The 25,649-nt window shown below is 41.0% G+C and overlaps 1 long non-coding RNA gene across 1 annotated transcript; it reads right to left on the bottom strand.

Annotated features, from left to right (window-relative positions):
• Positions 1-614: 614 nt before the first annotated feature.
• On the bottom strand, positions 615-25,518 carry LOC146496257 (uncharacterized). The gene is made up of 2 exons (XR_014871269.1): positions 1,177-25,518; positions 615-963 (listed from the first exon to the last, which is right to left on the bottom strand). It is a non-coding gene; the product is annotated as an uncharacterized LOC146496257 (long non-coding RNA).
• Between the last annotated feature and the right edge of the window lie 131 nt (positions 25,519-25,649).

The raw sequence follows: 25,649 nt of genomic DNA, 5'->3' as shown, positions 1-25,649 counted from the left end.
ATATCACTGCAAATGGACATCACACTGGGTCACGTCTGAAAAAAATCTTAAGTTCTGCACTACATGTGTAAAACCAGCTCAAGACACGAGTTTCAGTATTTACACTGCAGAGGCACTGAGCAAATCCAGGTCACTCGTTCCTTCCAGCAGTGCCATAACAATGACTGCATCCTTTCAACATCGTCACACCATCACAGTCGGTATTACAGCTGATGCTTCTAAAGATGGCAAATGCAAATCGCATATCTTGTTTTACCATGAGAGCTGCCATTGTTCCTGCGCTGACATCATCTCTCTCTTTGCAGAATTACAGATGACTGGCTTTTGCCTTGTTTGTTCTGCAAAGTGGCGAGAGCGAGGAGTGCTGTCCGCAGAATTTGTGAGTTTGTGGTAATTAAAGCTGGATAGAGCCCTATCAAGTAAAGCTGCTTATGTTTAATACAGTCAGCCATGCAGACATGGGCCAGCGGCACACGGCCCTGTGCGGTAGGGGGACGGCATGGCACACAGCCTTCGCACATAATCCCACCCAATGCATCAGCATGGGGGGGGGGGGGGGGGGGGGGAGGAGAGAGTGGTTATTACGCTTGGGTATTCAGCAAAAGTTAAAGAGCATTTTATTGTGTGTGTGTGTGTGTGTGTGTGTGTGTGTGTGTGTGTGTGTGTGTGTGTGTGTGTGTGTGTGTGTGTGTGTGTGCATGGCAGAGACTGAAAGCAAAGAAAGAGAGAGATGGGGACAGGACAGTTGAGGGGGGATGGAGGGAGTTGCAGAGAGTGAGAGGGATTTAGTTTATGGCAGATAGACTTCAGTGACTAACTCCATTGTGCGAGTGCTCTGTGGCGTGTGGATCAGAGACGGAGAGAGTGTCCTTTCCGCTTAAATCTGCTGGCATCTCCAACCAGGCAGTCACTCACTCAGTCACCATGCAACACAGCTGTGCAGGAAAATAGTCCTTGAAAATCCTGAAACAGACAAGTACAACCTACAGACGTATGCACCTATATAACTGCAATATTACATATTTTTTAAAAGAAATTATACAAATTGGTGTAAAGGAACTATTCCAGAAGGTTTTACTACATATGAAAGGGTCGGCCATAACTTTCATTGAAGGTGGGGCTTCCGTTTTGGAGTCAGTTAAACATGTACATTTTCATACTATCAAATGTCGTTACCTCAGTACATCCCGTGTGGTCTCGAGCGTCTCCACAGCACATATTGCCATGTGAGCTGTTAGCTGTAGGTCAGCAATGACTTTGAGGGTGGCAGCATTTCAGCTGTGCTCTGGATCCCTTCATTTTTCTTCTTCTGTACGTCTGTATTATGAAGGCAAAATATAGCATAGTACTAAGTGTGTAATTCCCATAGACTTCAATAAATTTTTATCTATTTCACCTGAAAATATGTTGTCATTATATTTATCTACAAATACTTAGTGGCGGATAAACTAGAATAAGGGCATAATAATTCGAGTTCTTAGATCTTAGAACATTTATACTGCAAGTAATAGTAATTAGCATATAAGTAATTTTAACCAGTATATAACTTTAATTTTGTTGTTTTTACATGACATAACAAACTTTCCCCATCTTACACTGTAAATACACTGTACTTTCAGGAGCATGGGCTTTTTACATTTATATTATGTATTATACTGGTGCGCATAATTAATGTTTCACTACTCAGTTATGCTCTTTTATTACATATAAAAAAAATGTGATATGGACGTTTCTGGAGAAATGTAGTTTGGGTCTCCACTAACATACTTGGAAATTGTGCTCTGCTTAAAACTACTTACACACTACTTAAAATTACTTAAAATTACTGACGCACTACTTAAAATTACTGACGCACTACTTACAATAACTAACAGTATAATTATTTCTTCTTTAATGTAAAATCTTGAATTAGTAGCCTTTACTCTATTGTATCTTCTGCTATGTATGTCTAGGTAAATGTATTTCAGTCATAATTTTAGTACATACATAGAAATTCCATTTAATTCTAGGGGAATTACACTCTTTGTCACAGGCTGAATTATAAAGTGCTACCATGATTTCTACAGGAGAGATCGCAAAATCATCATCAAAAACATTAAGTAAGCAGAAGACTTTGAAAGTTCCCTAGAGGTATGCGCTTCATCCTCACTTCGAAAGTGGTAAGAGGAACTTCTTAAAATTAGTGTCATGGTTGTTACCAGCTGCAACAGTGTGGTTAGTATTTTCCTCCTCGTGTGACACTGTGCATGTGTTAAAACATACACTTACTGATACAGTTTCTGCTTCCTCAGAGGTCTTAAAAGTTCCCTAGAGAAATGATCTTCATCCTCACTTGGGAAGTGGTAAGAGGAACTTCTTAAAACTGGTTTCATGAGTGTTACCAGGTGCAGCAGCGTGGTTAATATTCTCCATCATCATGTGGCTTTGTGCATCCGTGCGATACTTACAGTAATTGTATCTACTGAAGTCAGGGGGTTTACTAGCTACTGAAGTCAGGGCTGGGATCTGTCATCACAAGAGCATCACAATTCTGCAGGATACAGTCAAAAAAATCTAAATGAAGGCCCGCTCCAAGGACAAATGTGGTATTTGAAGTCAGTTGTTTTACAGCTGTATGTAGATGGTCTCATTTGGGGGGGTTTGCGTTTGGCATTTACTTTCCTCTAATTTGGCATTTGTTCTTGTTCACCACAAAAACAACTGCTGTAGCTGCAGGTAATTACAGTCTTATCAAACCTACTGAACACACTGATTAAGATATTGTCTGGAGGTTGTGGTTTGGCATTATGGCACACTATGGCCTGCATGGCCTGTGGTGTGATCTAAAGGAGTGTAAAACAGACCTGTGATATGGATAAAGACGTGGAACGTGTTTTCGATTATCAATTGACATCTAACGATTGAATTCTCCAGTTGCTCCTCCATTTTGCTGCCATAATTGGCCGAGCTATTACTTGCTACTCAGCATGCATTTACATAACTGATTTCTGAGAAGTGGAGAGGGAGTTGTCCAGCTCACAGACATAAATGAGAGGCGTACAGTGCTGTAATTTCACAGCTGTAATGTGGCATCAAATTAGCCTTTCAGATCAATGCCTAATCTAACCTCGGCCCAGAAAAAGATCTAAGCGATCCAGCCTCGAAGACAACTGCCAAATCCCCCAGCATCCTCAGTGGTGGTGCACTTTAATAAGCTGTAAGCTCTTCTTCTGATTTGAGACAACCTGAAATAACACTAATTCCCTTGATGAAAGGAATGTTATTTCTATAAATGTGACACATGTAACACAAGCTGAGGCGAGAGGAGGAGAGAAGAGGATCGTGTGGGAGATGAAGATGAGGATTTGCTTTCGGTCTAATGCACATATTTGCTGAAGTGGCTTTAGCCAGTGTCTTTGGAACCGACCTCCTATCACTCCTTAAAAAAAAAAGGTTTCAGCGTGATATTCCTTCCCACTTTTTCTCAAGACGTTTGATCTCTGAGCTCAGAAGAGGGTATTAGACTTCACAAAGGCGAGCCGTTGATACCCCAGGGATCAATACACCCCGGCTGGTCAATTCATTAGAGCTGTACAGTGATTAATTAAGTTGTCTTAACCATCGGAAGCAGGGAATGACAGAGGATGTTAAAAGGGGGCGAAAGAGAAGAAAAAAGCCAGCTTGGCTCGACGCGGGTGGTGTGGAGCCCTGAAATGTGAAGCTGGGCTGTGATGTGAGCTTTTGAGCTTTTCATCTGTCTTCACCCCTGTCTGCTCTGTCCTTGGAGCTGGAGCTGTTCATTAGAGGATGAGGAGGAAGCTGGATACCATAGTGTGAAATAGGGAGAGATGCTAATCCTGACAGGTTAGTCATTAAGAAGCCCTCAGAGAGAAAGAAGACACTGAGCAGGCGGCGGGTGGGCGGGGTAGGAGAGAGACGGAGCAGCATTGCTCATAACAAGCATTCCAGGCTTGTTATGAGGTCACATGCAATGTGAAGCAGAGGAACCTTTGACCCCAACATCCTGTATTCTCCCCGCTCATCTACTGGTGGCTGTTTCAGGTTTGATCCGCAATGAGCAGATTTCACTTATAAATGTCACTTTGTCAGTGTTGACCTCTGACTCTAAAGACATTATTGTATTCTGATTGCATCATTAACGCCTTCTTACTGACCATATGGACGGAAATATAGAGGGCATAGGTCATACAGGGTTCATGACATAATTTGTGTGTGTGTGTGTGTGTGTGTGTGTGTGTGTGTGTGTGGACAAACTAAATATCTGCCAGGGTGCTTTCACACCTAACCTTTTGCCCTTCCAGTAGGGTTGTTTTGGTTTTGTCTCTGGTGATAAAGACTCTGAAAACACCTCTAGGATGAATCATTCTTCTTCATAATTTTAGGCTTTATGACGAAAAAATCCGCTCACTGTTTTCACAATTCCAAATAACAAATGAATGAAAGGTCTGTAGACTATTAGAATAAATGCAATAAAAAAAATTCAAATCAGCACCTTCGCCACCTTTGTGATCCCATTCAAGGCCGTCTCTTCATGCACCTCTGGACCATTTTCATATCTTCTCTTATATTTATTTGAATGAGTCAACGTTCTGACCACACCGTGAATCTCCTACTTTGCCTTCATTTTAGGAAATAGGATGATAAGAAACACATTTTTTTAGTGTGCTGTGTGGTAGCACGTACATCATGTAGGATGATGTAGGATGATTTTTTTATGAGTTATAGAACTTTTTAATGTTCTAATGTGCTTCAAATAACTCTAAAAACAGATTAAAATGATGTGGAGACAGAAATTTGTTAAATTCTCAAAAGGTGCCAGAAAATCCCCAGATAAAATTTGGTTCTTTTTGTTTTTTGTTTTTTGTTCTGTTTTTTGGCATGAACAAATAAAATGAGATACAGGTCCATAAAACCCCTCAGTCCCTCTGTCAGTGCGGCTTCTCTTAAGTCAACAATCTTGTCCTCACAAAATTCCCTCCAGCGCATCTTTTAACACATATGCTCATTTTAAGAGAGCACAAAGGTGCGACAGTCAATGCTAACACATTACCATAAAGCTGAAGGGATTCAAATTATAGGCCGTTTGAAGCTTTCGAACGCAAATTGGGCAAAATTACAACTAGCGCGGGTGGCTGTCGCAAAGGCTGATGTCTACATAATTATAGTGTGCTGCTTTCCTTGGCAGAAAAAGAAGGCTCTGATGAATCTGCCTTGATTGCCAGTATTTAGCACCATCGTCCTGATTGCACACATACTGTACATGTGACAGTTCAGGTCTTTCTCTCATAGCATATATCTCTCTTTGTTTCCTTGTAAAGCCCTAACTTAATGTTCATCAATCTTCTTCTTTCTTTCCTTTTTTGCAAAGATTTCTGTCTGTCTTCATCTCCAAATTTGTCTTTCAGTGTGTATTTAGTGTCTCGTCATCCTGCTGTGCCCTGCATGATGATGAAGCTGTCATCTCCAGGGCTACAGAAAGGGAGAATCAAAGTATTTCCATCAATACCTGTTCAATTAGTATGGCTTTCATGTGATTTGATTATGGAAACAATAGGCGTGGGTGATGATTGGAGTGTTCACTAAACAAATACAGGCAGGTACGACAGAACACTGTAATCCAAGTGAGCTGGACAAATACACGTAAGACACACAAGCACAAACTCGTGCTCATGCGCAGCATCTACACAAGTCCACCCACACAAAGCTAATTACTGGTATCCTTTCTATTTTTTCAGCTGTCAACACGCAGCGCATTTCCTGCAAGGTGACAAATAAGCAAATGGAGCAAGTTTTTTTCTTTTCAATTATACTGATGCATTGCAAGATTATTGTTTCACACAAGAGATATTACCTCCATTTGGCCTTGAAAACTTGTTAGATGAGCATAATTATATATTTTCATGCAGACAAGTGATGCATTACAGTCTGCACCCTGTGACAGTTGGTATCCAACGCCTGTGTAATGATATCAAGCCGAGTTAGAATGAGGGAAAGAAGAGCTAAGAAAAAAAACATAATCCACCAGCGGGATGAGGAAGCCTGTGGAATCCGGTATTCCCTTCCATCGAGGCCCTGGGGTCCCATTTTAGATAATCAGTATTTCACAAATAGGACTATTTTTTGCTTCTGTGGAAATAGCTCCTCAGATGATGGCTTCACAATAAGACAGGATGGAGCTCTCTGTGCTGGGAGAAAGACTTAAATAATAAAAGCACATGGGGTTTCATGAATAGAGTATTATGGGGATGTGAATGGGAGCTTTTCTCCCCACTCTCTGCCTTTTTGCCTTTGCTTCCCAGTGCCGGATCCGAGAAAACACTCTGCCCACTGTCCGGCTTTTCCCTCGGGAAATGCAAAGAGAGACAGATGGAGAGAGACAGAGAGGGGGGAGTGATAGGACCCCTACCACATAAATGAATTTTTCCTTTAATTTATACGTGTTTCACAAACTTAGTGCTGAAAAAATAAAAATGTTTATAGAAATTAGTTATATACAAGTACAAAAATCTCACTATCACTGTGTTTTTTATACCTTAATCTGAGCCGATATGGTTATTTTGGTCAAATCTGCTCCTTTCCACATAGCAAAATTGGTATGGCCGGGATCTGGCCCACACATGGCCCACATACCGCAAAGAATGACGGCCCTTTGGTGGCCCAGATTTGGTTTGCCAGACCTGGCCCACACATGGGCCAGCACAAGGCCAGTTGCAGACACACTGGTGGTCCTGTGCTGGCCCATGTGTGGATTAACTCTGACAAAACTGATCTGGGCCACCAAAGGGCCATCATTCTTTGCAGTATGTGGGCCATGTGTAAGTTGTGTGCAGCCACGGGCCAGTTATAGACACACTGCTGGCCCTGTGCTGGCCCAGAACAGTTTCAGCTCTGGCCCCAGATGTCAGCCTAATGTGTACCTTAATCAAGCCATGTAACAACAACATGTGCCACAACATGATGTTACAACATGATTACAGCAAAGATGAGTAAACCGTTACTAGATTTTGGATAAAGTGTTCGCTCACAAACCTGTCAAACCTGCATTCAAAACGTTGGCTACCATAGCTGTATAGTATTGCAACATGGTATTTGGGTCTTCTAAGTAAAATAGGAAAATAGGAACATAAATAGTGCCATCATTGCCAGACCTGGCCCACATCTGGTTGACATACACCCTGCCATGACACCGGTCAGCCAGAAGTGCTAGCTTGATGCCAGATCCAAGGAAGACCTGTTTTTTATGGCCTGGGCCACATACACCAAACCATAATCGGGCCAGATATGGCATGCCATTGCATAAACAGTGGCATCATTGCCAGACCTGGCTCATATCTGGATGACATACATCTTATCATGCCAGAAGTCAGCCAGCAGTGCCGGCTTGATACCAGATCCGGGCCAGACCTCCTTGCTATGTGGGTTACCAAACCAAAGACTTAAGAAAGCAGCACTATACTACACCAATGTGCTATTGTCCCTATTATGAATACTGTCATTCTGTCAGATTCCTCTGCTACTCTATAGATACAGCAAAGTGTCCTTTGGTGAAATGTTGCCTAAATATGAAATGAAACTAATGTAATTATGTGTAAAAACCAAATATTTTTCCACTAAGAAGTCATCCCTCATTTCTTAATATTTCTCAATTTAAGAAATTGTACTACTTTAAAAACCATTTGTCAGTCTTCTTATTGCCTCAAAAAGGAAGGCCTTATTTTTAATAGTAATCCAGTGTTTCAGCAATGGGCCCAAGAAAGAATTAGTTCACATGCAAATGCACAGCACTGTTCAAAAGTCGTGAGTATCACTATGTATTAACAGACCTCTCTGTATTGAATCGTATCTGTTATTAATCTCTGTCTCTCTTCCACAGCATGTCTTTATCCTGTCTTCCTTCTCTCACCCCAACCGGTCGCAGCAGATGGCCGCCCCTCCCTGAGCCTGGTTCTGCCGGAGGTTTCTTCCTGTTAAAAGGGAGTTTTTCCTTCCCACTGTCGCCAAAGTGCTTGCTCATAGGGGGTCATATGATTGTTGGGCTTTTCTCTGTATCTATGAAGCGCCTTGAGGCGACATTTGTTGTGATTTGGCGCTATATAAATAAAATTGAATTGAATTGAATTGAATTGAGTCACCCCTCATTTCTTTATATTTTGCGACAAAGGTGGGAAATAGGTGCAGCGGTTTATTCAAACGTGTGCAAACACAGATAGAAGTAAAGGTTAAGTGTTCTCCAGGAATAGTTCTCCAGGCTTCTCGAAGGACATTCAAAACTCTTCTTCGGTTGTTGGCTGCCTTTTCATCCATTAAAATAATGTTCAGGTTCGGGCCGATCCATGACTGATGTGTGTTTGTGTTCCACTGCGTGTTTTTTATCCAGGTATGGTTTTACTGAATTGGCAGAGTGTTCGGGATCATTATCGTGCTGAGAAATGAAGCCACTGCCAATCAGGTGGTTTTCAAAAGGTTTTGCTTGATGGATCAAAATCTTGTGGGACCTTTCTGTGTTCATAACTGAATCAATTTTAACAACATCACCAACACCACAGACTGAAATGCAGCCCTGAACCATGACAGAGCTTCTATCCTGTTTCACAGATGGCTGTAGACACTCACTGCTCGATCTGTCTGCTGACCTCCTCTGTACGTATTCAGCCAACTCTTAAAAATTTGGATTAATCACTCTGTCAGACCTGTTATCTCTGATTCTCAGTACTCTTGTGTAATTTGGCATACCTCAGCCTTTTCTCACTGTTTCCCTTCATTACGAATGCCTTCTTGACAGCCACCTATCGGCTGAGATAATTTCTGATGAGGCTTTAGCAAACAGTAGGTGGATCAGCTGAAGGTCCAGATATATCTCTCAGGTCCCATGTCAGAGCTTTGCTGGATTGTTTTTCCTATTTCTTAATGACATGACTTAGACATATGTTTTGCCTACTGTATATTTCTCTAGTTTTTGTGTAATAGCCTGTTGGGAATCACCTTGTTGTTGCAAAAATACTATCAACTTGTTATTGTTGACATTTTTCACAAAGAAAGACGTTAAAATGTGCTTAAAGATACAATTTAAGTGTGTTTCTTTGCTAGGTTTTCTGTTCTGTGTAGACACAACACTGGTCTATCCTTTGAGTTAGCTGCCTTTTTTCCATGCTTGACTGATTCACAGGTCAGTAACAAAGGCTGGACTGAACATGATTGGACAAAGACGTTTTACAAAGTAAAAGAAAGTCTAGCTCACTGAAACAAAATATAAAGAAATGAGTGGTTGCTTGAAACTTTTCCACAGAACTGTAACTACAATAGGTTTAATCTAATTCAGGTCCTTTAATTCAAAGGAAATGATTAAGCAACTAAAATGTATTTGACACTTATGCAAAAATACAAGTTTAAGGTTTCTAACTGGACGTAAAATCTGGCCTTTCGGAAGCACATCAGACAGGGAGGAGGTCTAACTTACAGACACACCCCTAATTTCTGCCTCACTACATATAGAGACACCTGTTGGCTGAACGTGTGTACTGTATATCACAGGCTGCACAATGCCCCAGTATGCATAACAACACCTTTGCAATCTGTGCTCGGTTTAACCACAGCTTACCAAATGACTTGCACGGTTATGTCTCCACAACAATCAAAGTTTTCATGCCTGCTATCACACATGCATGAGCGTGTGAGAATCAAGCCAGAGCTCTGACAGGTGGACGTGTGTTAAAAGCGCATCTTGCAGCCTGCGGTCCTCCCCACCAATCGGCAGAGGAATCCACAGCGTAAAATCTCCTTTCCCCCAGTTCACGCATCACCACCTGGCTCTCTGACAGCGTCTGCTGCCCGTCGTGGCCCCCTTGTCAAACCCTGTTGCCATACCCCTTGACACCTTCCCCCATATCTCTGCTCAAAGTGCCAAAACCTCAGCCGGTGAGTGTTTGATTTCTATTTATTCATGTGGTGTTTCTGCTCCCTCCGCCCCCTTGCTCTTGAATAACTTTCAAAATATACTGTATATCTAAAACACAAAGCAGGCTGCCTGTGTACGGGAGCTGTCAGGAGGCTGTCATGTTAGTCTGCTCTGCCTGGCATACACACTGTCTTATGAATTCATGAGCTTGAAGTAGAAAAATCTCTGTAAAACTGTGCGTGTAGCTGTCTGTGTGTACACACGTTTACCTTTGATTATACATTTGCATGTAGGTGGTACAGCTTTGATGACATGTTCAGTTCAGTTCAGTTCATTTTTATTTCAAACATTTCAAACATGTGCCTTCACAATCATTACAAAATATCATTCCATTATTTGTTTGAAAAGGAGTAGGCAGAAGTATTTACTTATTTGCCCCTACCCCCTCAAGTTAAAATGTTAAACACAACACTGCAAAAATGAAAATAGGCACTGATGAGAAATGATCTTTACAAGTCTGTGCAATTTTTAGTTGATATATAAACATGCAGCAAGCATGGATTCATGTGCATGATGTGACTTTAACCACATAAAAAGACCCCAATTCACCAGCCAGAGAAGATTCTTAAGTTTCTCCGCTTTTTCATGTAAAGGTTTTGGTCTAATCAGCCCTCAGTCTGTGCTGATTTAACATCGGAGCCCATCTCTCCCTGTCCTTAATCAGGCTCTCATCATGTTTCCTGCGCTCCATGAATGATTCACTGTCAGTCAGATCTGAGCACGTGGACAGCCTCTCAAGGACTTGTTTTCTGTCTAGAAGTTCTGTAACGTCTTCCAGCCTTTTAAGATGAAACAAAATTATTCCGGGAGCTCGAGAGATGAAGGGGGCATATTATAATATCACAGAAGACTTCTCTCTGATAAACCTTCACCATGGTGCTGCTCTGCAGTTAAACCTTCTAAAGATTCAAGTAAGCTTTATGATCATCAACAGAAGAAAAACATACAATTTTCTATCCATTTATTCCAAATCAAACACTGTTTCTGCTCACACTAACAAAACTTTTTCAAAAACAGAAGCCCCAAACATTTTTCAGGCATGGATGTTGGGCAGTCTGCAAAGAGATTTCACCTTGCAAACGTATCCCCTACATCATCGCCATGGATGAGTTGTTGTTACAGCCTGACTTGTGGGCCTTAAAATAAAATGAAGATCAGCGCCAGAGTTTGCAAAAACAGCATTTGAGTTCATATCAATTTCTTTTAATCTAGTTGGAAAACAAAAAAGCACAACTCGGAAAGTGTGGGGGAAATCACAAACCACTTCCATGCATGCTTTTATCCACACCATCTCAGTAGTGGACACTCTAGTGTTCACATGACATCACATCATTATAAGTGGATCCACCCGAAAGGGAAAACAAGGCTTTTTTCTGCTATCTGATGTTTATTTTTACCAGGTTTGCTAAGCTAAATGCTGGATAACTGTTCAATTGGATGCATTAATGGCAGGCAACTCAGCCGTCTCTGCAGCAGCACAGCATATCCTTTAAACTGACAATGAAAATAACTTCTGGTCATATTAATCTAATAAGATATTATAATAACCTAATCTTGACTACATTTGATTAGTTAGCTCATTAGCTCCTATATTAGCTTTGATAGTGAACACATTCTTGTACTTTGCCTCAACAGCAACATGTTATAGGCCCATCCAGATCAAAAATACACAACGGGTTGCTGCATCTATGTAATTTATGTGCAGCAAAATTGAACTTTTTAATGGACTTTGAATTGTACTGTCACCTCAAGGCCAGTAGGGGTTGCAGAAGAGTGTAAACCACCCTTCAGAGAGTCCCTCAGCTGATTTTGAAGGTCACTGCAAATATTGAAAACTCCAGAAGAATTCTTTATTTGACCGATGCTTCCTGTAGTTTGCTGTTATTACAAATTACTGCCAGTGCAAAGCAGTAGACTGTAGCATTAGCTAATCTTTTATAGAAAGTCAGTCATCATGTTTATACACACAAATTCAGCTGATGTGAATTTTCAATAAAGACAAAAAACACCTGCACTTCTCCTTCTGTTTCCCTTCCCACTCGTTCCCTACGACATTAATACTTTGTCCTTCCTTTCACCGGATTTCGTGACCCCCACCAGTTCAACATTTGCTCAGCTAATAAGCATAGCGGTTCAGCCGCAACCATTTTTTCTCTTGATTTACTGCACACCATGGCGGCTCTCCAAATTAGAATGTTTATTTATGGCCATCAATATTTAATTGAGTTTACTCTAATCTTGCGTTAGTGGGTTCAGAAGTCTCTGCATGGCTGTTTAAATATTAAAATTAATTGGAGTGGAGATACTGTAAAGAGGCTTGGCTTAATTGTTCTGGGAGAACAGGTAGCTTCTGAAGCCTTGGCATAAGGCGTGCACAGACACACACAAACAAAGACACACACACAAATATTGTGCCTTTTTTAAATGTGCTTTTACCAGATGAGATCTTTGAGATTTCCTGTTAATTGCACAAAGAGATTCTCGATCCACAGCTGAGTCACTCTGTAAAGTCTGACCATCCAGGCGACACAGTTTGCAGACATGTGCCATCCACACAGTGAGTCATATTATATTAAATGCATTTACAAGTATGTGTCAAAATCTGCTGCTATCCTCCGTTGAAATCTGATGATTGATCTCTGAGTTGTAGACCAAATTTACATCTTCTGTGTCACACAGCTTTTTGGCAATAACACAGTTTTTACCAGTTCGAGACAGAAGTTTATGGCTGTTCTCTCTGCACAAGTTTGAGATTACTGTGAAGTGTCATACACGAGATCCAGAGCATCTAAATTTAGCAGGATTGCTGGGAATGCTGCATGGATGCATTCCGATGAGGCGACAAAGCAAATTTAAATCTATATGTAGTTAAAAATTTTATGGCTGTAGTCACCAAATAGTGACTCACAGCTAAAGAGCAGAGATTACAATGCTGTAGATCTTCTCATCTGTGTGTTTTGGGGGGGGGTATTTTAAAACTAGTCATGGGTGGCTCACTGCTTGCAATGGTTAGCACTGTCATCCCACAGCTAGAATGTCCTGGGTTTAAAATCCACCAGCCGGCTGGCACCATTGCTCTGTGGATTTTGCGTGTTCTTCCACATTTTTGTCTCACAGTCCAAAGAAATGTGAGAAGCAGAAATAAAATAGTCCTTAAATCTATATTATCAAATAGAAATTTCTGCTTTGCTTTCCACCTTAAAACCAAAAATGCTTGAAAAGTAGTGGCACAATATTTTAAAATCTGAAGGACAACATATTGTTATAACAGCATAAATTGGCTTAAAGGAAATTATTCTAAACATATTTTTAGTTTAGTTTTTTTTTTTTTTTTTTTTTTTTTTAATGCAGAGCAGTCCAAGAATGTTCAATAGCAGTCGCTCAAGGTCTGAAATAGATACACATCCACCCCATCCATCCACCTTCTTCCATTATCTGAAGTTGGGTCGTCATGGCAGCAGGCTATGCAGGATATTCCAGTTGTTTTTCTCCCCAGCAACGTCATAGTGCAGCTCTCAGATGTGATATATATATATGATATATGATATATATATATATAGACCATTTTACTATATATACTATTAGCGCTAAGTATTTGACACATTTTTTTGTAATTTTCAGAATGGAATTTAAATCCAACAATCATGGCCTGTGTATAAAAAAAATTGCTATAAAACTGTCCTAAACGGTTAATGTAGCACTTTTGTTAAAGCTGAAAGTTTGCACTGTGAACGCATCTTGATTGCTTGATTTAAACCAGTGTGTTGGCGTACAGAGGCAAAATTACAAACACAGGGTATCTAATCAGGATGCCCCTGATTTGGTCTCCACCCAAATAGGTGTAAACAAAAATCTTGTTTCAGAGGCCGATTTTAAAAACTATCTCAAATGGCTCCTCTCATCAGGAAGGACTCTCAGGTCTCCGAACATCTAACCATATAGAGGACATCAAATTCCTCAACATACATTTGCAACCCTATTAGTCACGATTAACTAAAGTTAATGACCATAAGGTCAGGATCGGCTCTCTCTTCACCAAGACAGTCCAGTAAGTTGTTGTTTTTTCCTAAACCTACCCAACAGTTTGAGTACCAAAGGACCTGAACTGTAATCTTATTGGATCCATTGAAAAATGATCCTAAAGCGTTACCCGTTATATCACAAGAAGGGGTTCCTGACCAAGCCTTCACTGTTTGCAGGAGTGACATGATGTCTGGTTGGATTCAGTGTGGCTAAGACTGTGAGCGTCTTTTCGTTATTTTGTCTTTGTCAGAGTTTATTTAGGTATGATTAAGCTTAGTTCAGTTGGCTGAGGTATGAAAACAGGTCTGGAAAGCAGCAGAGAGCCTGTGTTAGGCCTCAGGTTATGCTGTTGAGGTGATTTAAATAACACTGTCTGTCTCTCATTTCATTAATACACTTTCCCTCTCTCACAGCGCCTCGGGGCATAGAGCTACAGCAGCGACTGAATGAAATTCTGTTTTTCAAAATGAGCAGCATACTCGAAAGCGATGGTAATCTCAGATGTAGAAATTGGAAAAGTCAGCACAGCAAATGCATCAGCAGCTTTTCCTCCAGACAAACATGCAATATTGATTCCCTTTCTGAACAGGTCATATTTTATGTATTTGTTTTAAAGATTTCGATATTGTGCTGCAGCGCTCGTCAGGTTTTCGAGCGAGGACTGCCCCTAAATGAACATTAATGATGACTGAAGTAGATATACAGCGCACCTGCTGCCTGCTCACCTCAGAAACCTGCTCACTTAATAAATCTTAATTGGACAGGTTTGTGTGTGCGTGCGTGTGTGTCTGATTTGCTGCCTGCAAACTGCCGTATGATGTTTTCCAGTAATAACTTTTGTTTATCCCCATCTGCATTTTACTCCTGTACTTAAACTTTAAATACGCAGGAAATCCAAATATATGCATCACCTCTGTTACTCTCAGATATTTATGAAGCAGATTATTTTCCATAATGGCATACAAGTAAATAACAAGTGAATAAAGGTGAGGGAGGGGGAAAGCCAGGCAGAAAAAAATTATATCCTCCGATATTATTTCTGTAAAGCACCGTGGATAACAGTCACTCAGCAACCAATTCAAGTGACAATGAATTGTCAAAGGGTGAGGACATCAAGAAGACAGATACCTTCATAAAAAACTTCGCTGCCACATAAACAGCAGCAGGAAATTAACCGGAGTTTGAATTTCAAAGGACTGCGATGTGCTGAGGTCTGTGATCGTTACCCCTCTGAGGAGGAGGAGGACCACTGATGGATGGGTGGATGCACTACGTCCCCCGGAGCCTCCGTTCTGAGCTGTCCTCATACTTCATGCAAGTACTTTGCATTTCTCTGGACTCATCTCTGCTTCTATATTACATGACAGTGAAAACATCTGCAGAGCCGCCAGCCCCATTGCCTGGCTGTGCCGCTCTATAGGTTGATCCATACCGACTCTCGGGACTTAATGGGCCACATCTAAAAGGTGTCTTTCAGAGCTCTGCTGGCAACAATTTGAAAATAATACAAAAAAATTGCTTTTTCTTTTTCTTTTTTTTTCTTTTCCTATAGGCACGTTTGAAAAAGAGTGCCTGCTAACCTTTAGAAATGACTGACTGCGTGGAATAAAACTGTGGCACTCTTTAAACACGAGGCTCTTGCTAACTAAGTGAAAAGAGTTTTTTCGAAACAGAAAGCTACAGTTTCAAGTGTTCAACACTTGTGCGCTGACTGATGAAGTTCAGGTGCTGAAGGGCTTTAGAAATGAACTCTTCATTTGAATTCCACATGCCTTAACGCCAGCTCCTCAGTGAAAGAAACCAATAAAAGGCACTCCAGCTGCTCCTGAACTACAGTAACTACACGACAAAAAAAGGAACCAGTCTCGCACTCATCTTCATTTTAGCTTGTTTTCTTTAAAAAAAACTTTCAACATCACATGTGCACCTTGACCCTGAGTTTCTATGCTAAGATAAATATGCTTGCTTTCAGCTCAAACATCAGTTTATTAGCGCTGTGAAGCTTTAAGCAAACACCAAACAGCCTTTATGGTCATCTTTGTCTTTATTAATTTCAAAACAGGGAAGTGCAGATTAACGGTAGAGGTGGGCTGTTCGATCTAAATATCGATACCTATGCTGGTATTGGTATCGGATCAACAGTAGCGCAATAGGATCGGTGAGTAGCCCACTGAATTGTGTTCTGTTTGTTTTATTTGTGCGGTGGGACCTTTTGGTGTTGACATGGTTATTTTATTGATAGCCTAAAGCACCTCGGCTCTGGTATCGGCAATATTGGCTCTGCATTTACTTGGTATCACATTGATACCAAAATTTGTGGTATTGCGCAGCAGCAGAAGCAGACAGCAGAAAGTCAGCATGATTACAAAATCTGCTCGTGACTAATACTGCGATGCAGGTTTTAGTAACAAATGATGAGGATGATCTGAGCGGGATGGAAACGGTGATGAGAAGAGATGTTGAGATTTAGGAAACAAGGGGAAGGTGATGGAAAGGGGCGTGTGTGTATGTGTGATCGTGTGTGAGAGAGTGTTAAGGGGTCTGACGTCTTTAAATTAGATGGCACATTGCTGCAACGGCTGAAGAATTTTATTAAGAGTCTTTATATCTTCTGCCTTAAGCCGCTCCGATCAGCATAATCCCTGTCCAAACAAGAGATAATGAATCCTTTCTTTTAGTGTTGGGTTAGACAGAGGAAAGCATGATGCCAGTGTAGGGAGGGAGAAGTGCACAAATTATTGGATTTAGATTAGGAGAGGCCTATTTTAATGGTTTTGAAGTAATACCCAGACAATAATAAAAAGTTGCCCTGAGCCCACGTGGCTGTGGGGGGGCCGATATATTGTGTTTAACAAAGCTCTCTGAGCTGGATGCTATCCTCTTTGCTTGTTTTTGTTTACCTTTTTGTCAGTTCTGATTATTTTCTGCAGTTATTCGTCATAACGTGTGTGTTTTTTATGAGCTACACATCAACGTGGATGCAGAGGCCGTATCCAGACTGACGCACGGCGTTGCTCAAGTCTGCTTATCTTGTGTATGTGATTAATCTTTCATTTACATTTTCTCCTCCAGTTTGTTCAAAGACAAAGCAGGAATATAGAATTAATTAAACTCTTTTATGTCTTCTGGTGCAAAACAGTCGTCCGCACGTGGTTTCTCGTGACCTTGACGACGCTTTTTGATGCTGCTCAGCTACTAAGTGGCAATATTTCTCCAGACTACTTAAAAATATCTGTTGTTGAGATGCTCACGCAGAGATTTTTTTCCACTTGCGCTGCTCGTCTCATCTGTAGATTTTTATTATTAAAGCGTAGCCTTATTGCAATGCCAGATAAAGCAACAGAGGGAATTCCTGAGGGGTGTAGCTAATTTATTCATCCATATATATACATAGGATGGAGTGGCTATTATAATGCAGAACAGCAAGAACACGCCTCAGACGAGTCCTATTTTTATGTTTTGTTGGGGGGTTTTGGGTTTTTTTGCTAAACCAAAGAGACTGTACACCATATACGCCTTATCCAAAGAATTTCTCTTACACTGTCAGGAGGTTTATATATCAAGAACAGGTGTTGTAAAGGATTTGAAAAGTGCGAACAAGGTTGACTCATCCTTTTATTTCTCGAGCTCGCCTTCATAATATAAAATCAGCTAACCTTGGGCACTAAATACCAGTTTACATGTGCATGCACTCTCTGGCACTCTTTTAAGCAGAGCAGTGCCAATTAATCAAAGCAATTTTTTCATCTTTGGCCTTAAAATGAATAACCAGACAGACAGCAAACACTCCTTATGGAGGAGTGGTGTCTGTCTTCCCCTCTTCTTTCCATTAGACAAAGTGATACAGTGTAGAAGTGGAAAATATGAAAGGAGCCGAGGAGCGAGGGGAGACAGAGCTGCTGTACAGGCTGTACTGTAGCAGATATAAAAAGAGCTGGATTGGCAGATATGGGCAAAATGGGAGACAGACAGAGATGCAGACTGTGATAAGAGCAGACATGTACAAGGCTCACTGTGGCCTCAGTCTCCCAGGTGCCGAAAACCCAGACTTACTTCCAACAATCACGAGAGAAAGGAAATAGGTGCAAATATCCTGTTTTGCTCAGCAGAGTACTCTGGGTGCGTGTTTTTTAAAGAAATGTAATGTTTTTGTTTATTCCCAGGCAATAAAAGTGTCTCTCCGAAGGTCATAAAATGAGGTCTTTCATGTCTTAATGGTTAAGTAAATTACTTCCAACTGTTACTATGGTAATTATTAAAAAAGCAACACATTTAGATTCAAACTGACGAACAAATCAATACATCTGACGCTATATGGTGTCATGGAAATGTGTATCGATGGACACAGACTCAGCATGTTATTATCTACATGGTTTCAGCTTTCCATGTGTACTTTTATACCACTACAGGACCTGATAGTGAAGTTAGGGGATGGGGTTTGGCCTTTCTTACCGGCACATAAAGCAAATAATGTCTTTGTGTAATGTGAGAACTGATTTAATGCACTTAGGATTGTTTAAAGACAACACATATTAGTTTTAATGGAAATTTCTTTCTTTTGCTTTTTTACTAATCTATTATTCCTGGAGATGTTGAGCAGATGTGAATAAACCTCTGAAATCACATTATATTTGCTAATCAGTAAATTATAGTTCTTATAATGTTGATGTATTGATGCATGACCGTCTGCACTATCCAGCAGTTCTCTAAACTCCTGTCCCATTTGTTCAAATATGTCTCATTGCTTCTGTCTCTGCCAGCTAATATCCGAGCAGTTCGTCCAGATGTTACATGTAGGTAATGCAGCATGGATGCTTCATTAGTTACCATGACATCAAAGCTGATCACAGAGTACCTCCTAATACCGTCGCAGCAAGAGGTATGAAGCTCCAAATTCCCTCATTTCACTAATTACGCCACAATTATTTGTTCCTCCTGCGCTAATTACAGCTGTATTGATTTAGACCCCAGATCCTAATAATTAACTGGGTAATATTACACATTTCCATGCACTCACTAGGAGGCTTCACCTGTTTAGTGGCAGCCTGTTACTACATTACACCAGCCTGTGAAACTGATGTGGTTGTCAGCTTCAATTAAGAGACATAATGTCTCGGAACAGAGGAGTGAGACTGGCCTGGAGAAAGGGCAAAGGAGAGGAAGAGGGTCACGGGGAGGAAATGTTGTGGCTCGAGCTGAGGGGCAGCAGCTTAGGGGGAAGGAAAGGCCAGAATGTGATGGCTGGTGTGAGGAGGTTAAGAGTGTAGCTGTGGACAGGTGAACGTTTAGAGAGAAAAGCTTAGTTAGAGGTAGAATTAGGCAAAACAGGGACTAAAGGGTTAGGGGAAGAGTTAAAAGTACACATGACTGCAGACAGAAAAGTGTCTACAGCCTCTCTGTGGCTGTATCCCTGTTTCCCTCCACTGGTTTTGCTAAAATACTGGGAGTGAAAAGAGCAGTTATGTATGTAGTGTAGGATACAGGAAAGATACCATGTTAGCTGAAAAGAGCCAATGAAATGCAATCATAGTACAGACCCATTAATGTAAAACTTTAAACTGAGACATTTTACAATTTCATGAAAGATAATGTAGTAAAATAATATAGCTCAATTTGACTTTGATGGCAACAACATGTGTTTAAAAGTTGGGAATGTGGCAACAAAAGCCTGGAAAAGTAAGTGGCAACTGCTGGATGAAGATTTTGCAAGTAATTAGGTTAAATGTTAACAGGTCCGTAACATGACTGGCAACTAAAAAGAGAGCATCTTAGGGAGGCAGAGGTTCAACAATCTCAATTTCAGAAAAGTTTCTCAGTGCAAAATTGGGAAGACTTTGACTTTTTCATCAGTTACATACATAATGTCATCAAAAGATTCAGTAATTTTAGAGAAATTTCTGTACGCAAGTACAAGGCCAACAAACAGCTTGTGATCTTTGGACCCTCGCCGCATTAAAACCAGAGGCAAAGTGGACAACTGTTAAGTGCTAAGAGACAGAACAGTTTTCCACTTTGACTCTATGAATGGAAATTTGAAATTATTTTAGGAAAACATGGATCCCACATCCACTGACCTAAAGAGGAATGGGACTCAGCCCTTTGTAACACTTCAAAAGCATTTGCATTTCTCATGGTGTGGGAGTGCAACTGATGGGTATTGGCAAATTGCACATCTGGAAACGACCATCAATGCTGAAAAGTATGTACAGGTTTCAGAGCAACATACGCTCCCTGTTCAGACGTTACTTTCAGGAAAGGTCTTGCGTATTTCAAGAAGACAAGAAGAGTCCGGGTGCTGAACTGGCCCTCCATTTACATTTTACACAGTGCCAATATGACTCGTGCTTGAGTAATTAAGGAGTACTCGCACATCCTGTTTTGGTGCATTCAGTTAAAGGCAGCTAAAAAAAAAAAGGCAAATATTTTCTTATCAAAAATTACAGAAATTAGTGAAAAAAGTGTAGCTTTATCACAAAGCCATGAGGTCTGACACTATGACTAAGAACATGGCAAACATAGACACCAAGTGATGTAAAGCAAAACACTAAATCTCTTCTTTATTGTGTGTAAGTGTGTGCTGATGGGACTGCTGCCAGGCCAGAGTTTTGAGATTTAATGCAGACGCAGATCTGACAAGACAGATTAATCCCAGGGAAAAAAAAAAAGAAGGGGGGGAATTGCCCTTTCTAATGTTTACACCCGCTGCGTGCCCATATTAATTACAGACACACTCAGGAAGTACAAATCCAGGGACAATGCAGTCATTTGTCTCTCCTCTCACACGCACGCACGATCGCGCATGCACACTCTCAAGAAAAGATAGCACCATGCTAATGTGGCATCTCTCTGTGCCTCGGGGATGTGGATGAGATTATGCCTGTGTACGTGGATGAGTGAAAGCAGTGTGGAAGGAAGTTCATTACCGCTTTACCACTCAGCGTGAGGCCACCCGGCAAGGAGCATCTCATCGGGACCTCCTCGGCATGCTGGGAGCTCAGCCTGAGGGGAAAGAGACCCAGTACGGTGGCGCGTCCCCAACAGCAGACACATAAAACAGCATAAATATGAAAACAAATGTTCCCACAATCATTTAAACCTGCTAATTCTGCTATATATTTATGTACACTGTTAATACGCGCTGCATTATTAAATATCTTTACTGTGCCCGGGCACGCTTGGAGATGAATCGTTTTGTTTAAATGACTTGACATTATGAAATGTAAACAAGTTTTGTGCACAATTATGCAAACTGTAATCTGATTTGGAAGCATCAGCCCAAAGAAAATTTTCGCCTCCCCTGCTTCAAATTAAATATTTTCAGATTTTTAAGTAAAAACAAAAAATAATAAGAAGAAGAAAATAAGAAAAACACATCTATGTTTGAATTGGCTAAAGTTATCTGTATAGCTGAGCCGGAGAACCCAGGATTATGTTGTGCTGGAGAGCTGTACTCCACTGAAGCTGAGGTGGAGGCGTGTGTGTGTTTGTGTGTGTGAGATTGAGTGCTGGGCCAGAGTGCAGCGAGACACAGGTGTATTAAATTGGGTCAGCGTTTTCATTTCCCAGGGTGAACGCTCACACACACACACACACACACACACACACACACACACACACACACACACACACACTAACAGAACTGAGCTGTTTCAAAGTGAACCTTGATGCAAACACACCTGCACATGATATGCATAAGCAACACACAAACACACACACACCCTGTACAGTATGTGCACAAACATTAACTCACACACTTTCCAGATAAGCAGGATTAGGAGCTATTTTTATATTGAGACAAAGACTTTCAGCATGAATCAGACACAAAAAGAGGAAGAAGAGGAAGGGAGGTGGTTTTATTTCTCCCCCAGTGTCTGATTATATGTGTGTTTATGTATGAATGTGTGGAGGTAGTGTTTACAGGGCCGGCATGTCCAGTGGTCTAGCCACAGGGGAGCAGAATCGGAGGAAGGTTAACTCCCTTCAATGCTTCTGTAAAAAACAAAACAAAAGAAAAACAAACCAGGCAAAGTTAAAACTGTGAGTGTTGGTGTGTCTGTTTTCATGGTGATTGCTTTTCCTGATATTCAGCCTCCCATGGCTGAAGTCATGAGAGCCCTTCTCAAACAGCAACAATAGCAAGGACAGACAGCGAAAGATTAACACCCTGAAGAGAAGCGGTGCAGGCTCGCTCCTGTGCTGCTGCACAGGCGGGACTCCAACCTGCTCTTCACGAGCTAGCAAAAGCCTGGAGATCTGCCTTTTAAAGGCTTTAGGAAACCTTTCTCTTTTTTTATGACGAGCCAGAAAGTGTGAATGGACGGCTAATATACTGCTGGAGCTGCTGACATGCATACAATACAGGCAAAATTAGGCTACTGGAAAACTATAAATGTAGACTAATTATTTTCATTCATAATCATAATCTCTGTGGCTGTACTAATACACTGCACACTTGAAAAGTAGCATTTTTTAAAATAAATACAAAAAGCATTTAAACTGGCACATACTCCTGTGAAAAAGTCCTTTGGACTATTTGTTTAAATACATAATATAAATAATTAAAATAAGATAAACATGCTAACACTGTCGCTTTTTATAGGGAGAAATCTGAGGAACTGCTCGGAGCTGCTTAGATTAGTTACTGTGTTTTGGAAGCAGGTGAATAACTTTCCCACTCATTACATTGTGTATATTTTACTAGATAGGTTCATATTAGCTGCAAATTCATCACTTTTCTGCTGATATTTATTTAGCCAGCACACAATGACTGCAGTTTCAAGCACAAACTCTCATTAAAATGGTTCAGATTGAAGATTTCAGGGTCAACTGTTTGCTTGGGTTATGGTTTTATTATGGTCTACTGGAAGAGCTGCATCAGTCAGACTGTCAATATGATCTGGCACTGATGCATTTAATTAGAAACTTTGCGATATGGATGCACAAAGGAGATCATGATCTTCCTCACAGCTACTTTATCTCTTTGCCACATGTTTGATCAACTTCCTAAAGATTTATATCTGTTGTCTGCCCTGTGCTGTAGTCTTCCATTATTGTGTTGTTCTTGATTTTTTTTCAGAGCTTGCATTAAAACGGGGGCCAGTCCAGTATGGAAGCCACTAGTTTTGAAAAGAAGAAGAGTGTGCATCCCATTACATTTACTGCAAGGTGGATGTTATGCACAGGAAGTGCCAACCAGAAAAGAATCAGGTTAAATCTACATAGTGCAATTTTTGCTAACCTACTCTTTACATCACTTCACCTTTTCCCACTCTCCATGGTCCAGTCACTTTCTTGCCTGCCCTCTGTGAGCCATTTAGCCTCTCTTCCATGTGCTTGAAATCTCAATGCACTTCTGTCATTCAGCCTTTCAGTCTTTCCATCTCCACCTCATTCTCAGCAGACAGAGAACCTTATGCTAGTCTACACCTTCCGCATCTCCACCACCACCAGCATCCAGACTCCTGCCATGGCTGACCCTACAATAACCCAGAGAAAAAAAGAAAAATCAAGCAATCCCCAATTTGCAAAAACTTTGTGACGGTGCCAAGGAAAAACTCCCTTTTAACAGGAAGAAACCTCCAGCATAACCAGGCTCAGTGAGGGGCAGCTAGGTGGGGGTGCGGGGAGGAAGACAGGACAAAAGACACACTATGAAAGAGAGTCAAAGATCAATCAAAACTAATAATTCAATGCAGAGTGGATTATAAACACAGAGAGAGTGAAGAACAAACACTCAGTGCATCATTGGAAGCCCACAGCAGCCTATGTCTATAGATGTGTAACTAGCCTGCCAAGTATCCCATTTTAGCCTGAAGATTCCCTACAATGTCCTCCATATTAACCAATAGATCTGATCTGACCAACAGATGACACTTTTACAAATACCAACTCTGATTTGACCGCAGTGGTATCAGACGACTGCTTGTGTCCAGTCACAACCGTCAGTGACGGCCCGTCACGCCCACAAGATGTGAGGAGTAATACGTGTTTTGTGAAAACAAGGTTTGGTCTGCGTAGCATGATAAACTGGGTAATTGAAGCCTGTATTTACAGTAGTACAGTACAGAAAAGAAGAAAGGATGTCTGTCTTTCAAATTGGTGATGGGAGATGGCTCCACAGAAGAAAAAAGCTGAAGCCTCTGCCTCCCATTCTGCTTTTAGAACCAACTACAATTAAGCCAGCAGTCAGAGCTTAAAGTGCTCCATTGGAACAATATGGTACTATCTCATTTTAGAGACCTTCTTACCTGATTATTTAAAACTTTGTATGTGAGGAGATGGATTTTAAATCAATAGCAGGAATATAAAAAAACAGCTCACCAACTCAGGTCAGACTTTCCACTCTGAAAGTCGGAGCAGCCACATCGACACTAATGTTGCACTCCAAGATTGCGCTGTGCAATTTGTAAACTTGTATGTCTGTGAAGGTTCTCAGTCGTCCATCATTCTAATCTTAAGAGGTTGGAAAAAAGAGAGCAACTTCCCTACTTTTATTCAAGAGGCTTCTTCAGTTATAAAAACAAAAAGTGAAGAGTCCTAGGCATTTGATCCCTAGTGGGGGTTGTCCTCTTTGGAGGTGGTCGTTGACCTCCCACTGATCATGTGTGTCATCACATGAACCAAGGTGTGAAAAAGGGTGTGGGTCATCACCATTCCCCAGGGGGTTAAAGGTGAAACCGCTGTGAGACCTTCCCCTACCCTATTATGTGAAGCGCATTTAAAGGGATCTCAAGACTGCATTTAGTTGGCTAATGTCACCAGCTATCAAACCTTGCAATCTGTACTACCTCTCTTGTCTATTTGTGACTCGCCATATGCAGAACACCAACCAGACGTCGTCTGTGCATGTACTGCAGGAGTGATTTCAGGTGCAAAGAAAAACGTATCTCTTGTGCATACTGTGCACAAGAGATACGTGACCGAGTACTTCCTGTTTCCTGCTTCCAGTGTAAGCATTACAGCACTGCTGTTAATAAAGCTCAACACAAAGAGTGCTCTAGCAAGTAAGAATGAGGGGATTTAGGTTTGGAGAAAGGCGACTGGCATCCAGATGATGGCAAAGTTGGCATTACATGGTTGTGTAGGTCGTTTTCCCTTCTGCAGGACTGAGAAAATTGGAAAAGGGAGCTCTACCACTCCTCTTTTTCGTGGAATGAAAATAAAATACCCACTTAGAGCAAAGGGTTATTAGAGCGATGGCAAAACAAAGTGGTCAATTCTGGTGTGATGTCTGACTTCAGAGGTAAACAGAATCCAGCATCTGTTGTACTTTCAGAGTTCAGATATCACCCACTATGGCCTCAGGCTTGAATTAGAATTAAATCAATCTTCCCCATAATGCAGAACCTTTGTGTTTATGTTGAGCAATTATTATGTTGAGGTGAACAGGGCATTTAAATATAATAAGTCTTATTGCAGGGCCTGCTGCACCTCACAACAACAGAAGTGAGTATCCAGGGAATATTTCTGTCTCATCTGCATTAATATATGTATTATATATGTATTTCATACATATATATATATATATATATATATATATATATATATATATATATATATATATATATACATCCTGGACAGTGTCAGCACCACAGTCCAGGATGAGACAACGGACATCCAAGAATACATTGGGAAGATGGCCCCAACTGACAGCGTGCTCAGTGAATACCTC

The sequence above is a fragment of the Neolamprologus multifasciatus genome, chromosome 19 (assembly GCF_963576455.1).
Source record: "Neolamprologus multifasciatus chromosome 19, fNeoMul1.2, whole genome shotgun sequence".
Taxonomy (NCBI): Eukaryota; Metazoa; Chordata; class Actinopteri; order Cichliformes; family Cichlidae; genus Neolamprologus; species Neolamprologus multifasciatus.
Note: the sequence above shows the minus strand (reverse complement) of the source record. Positions and strands in the feature narration are given on the sequence as shown.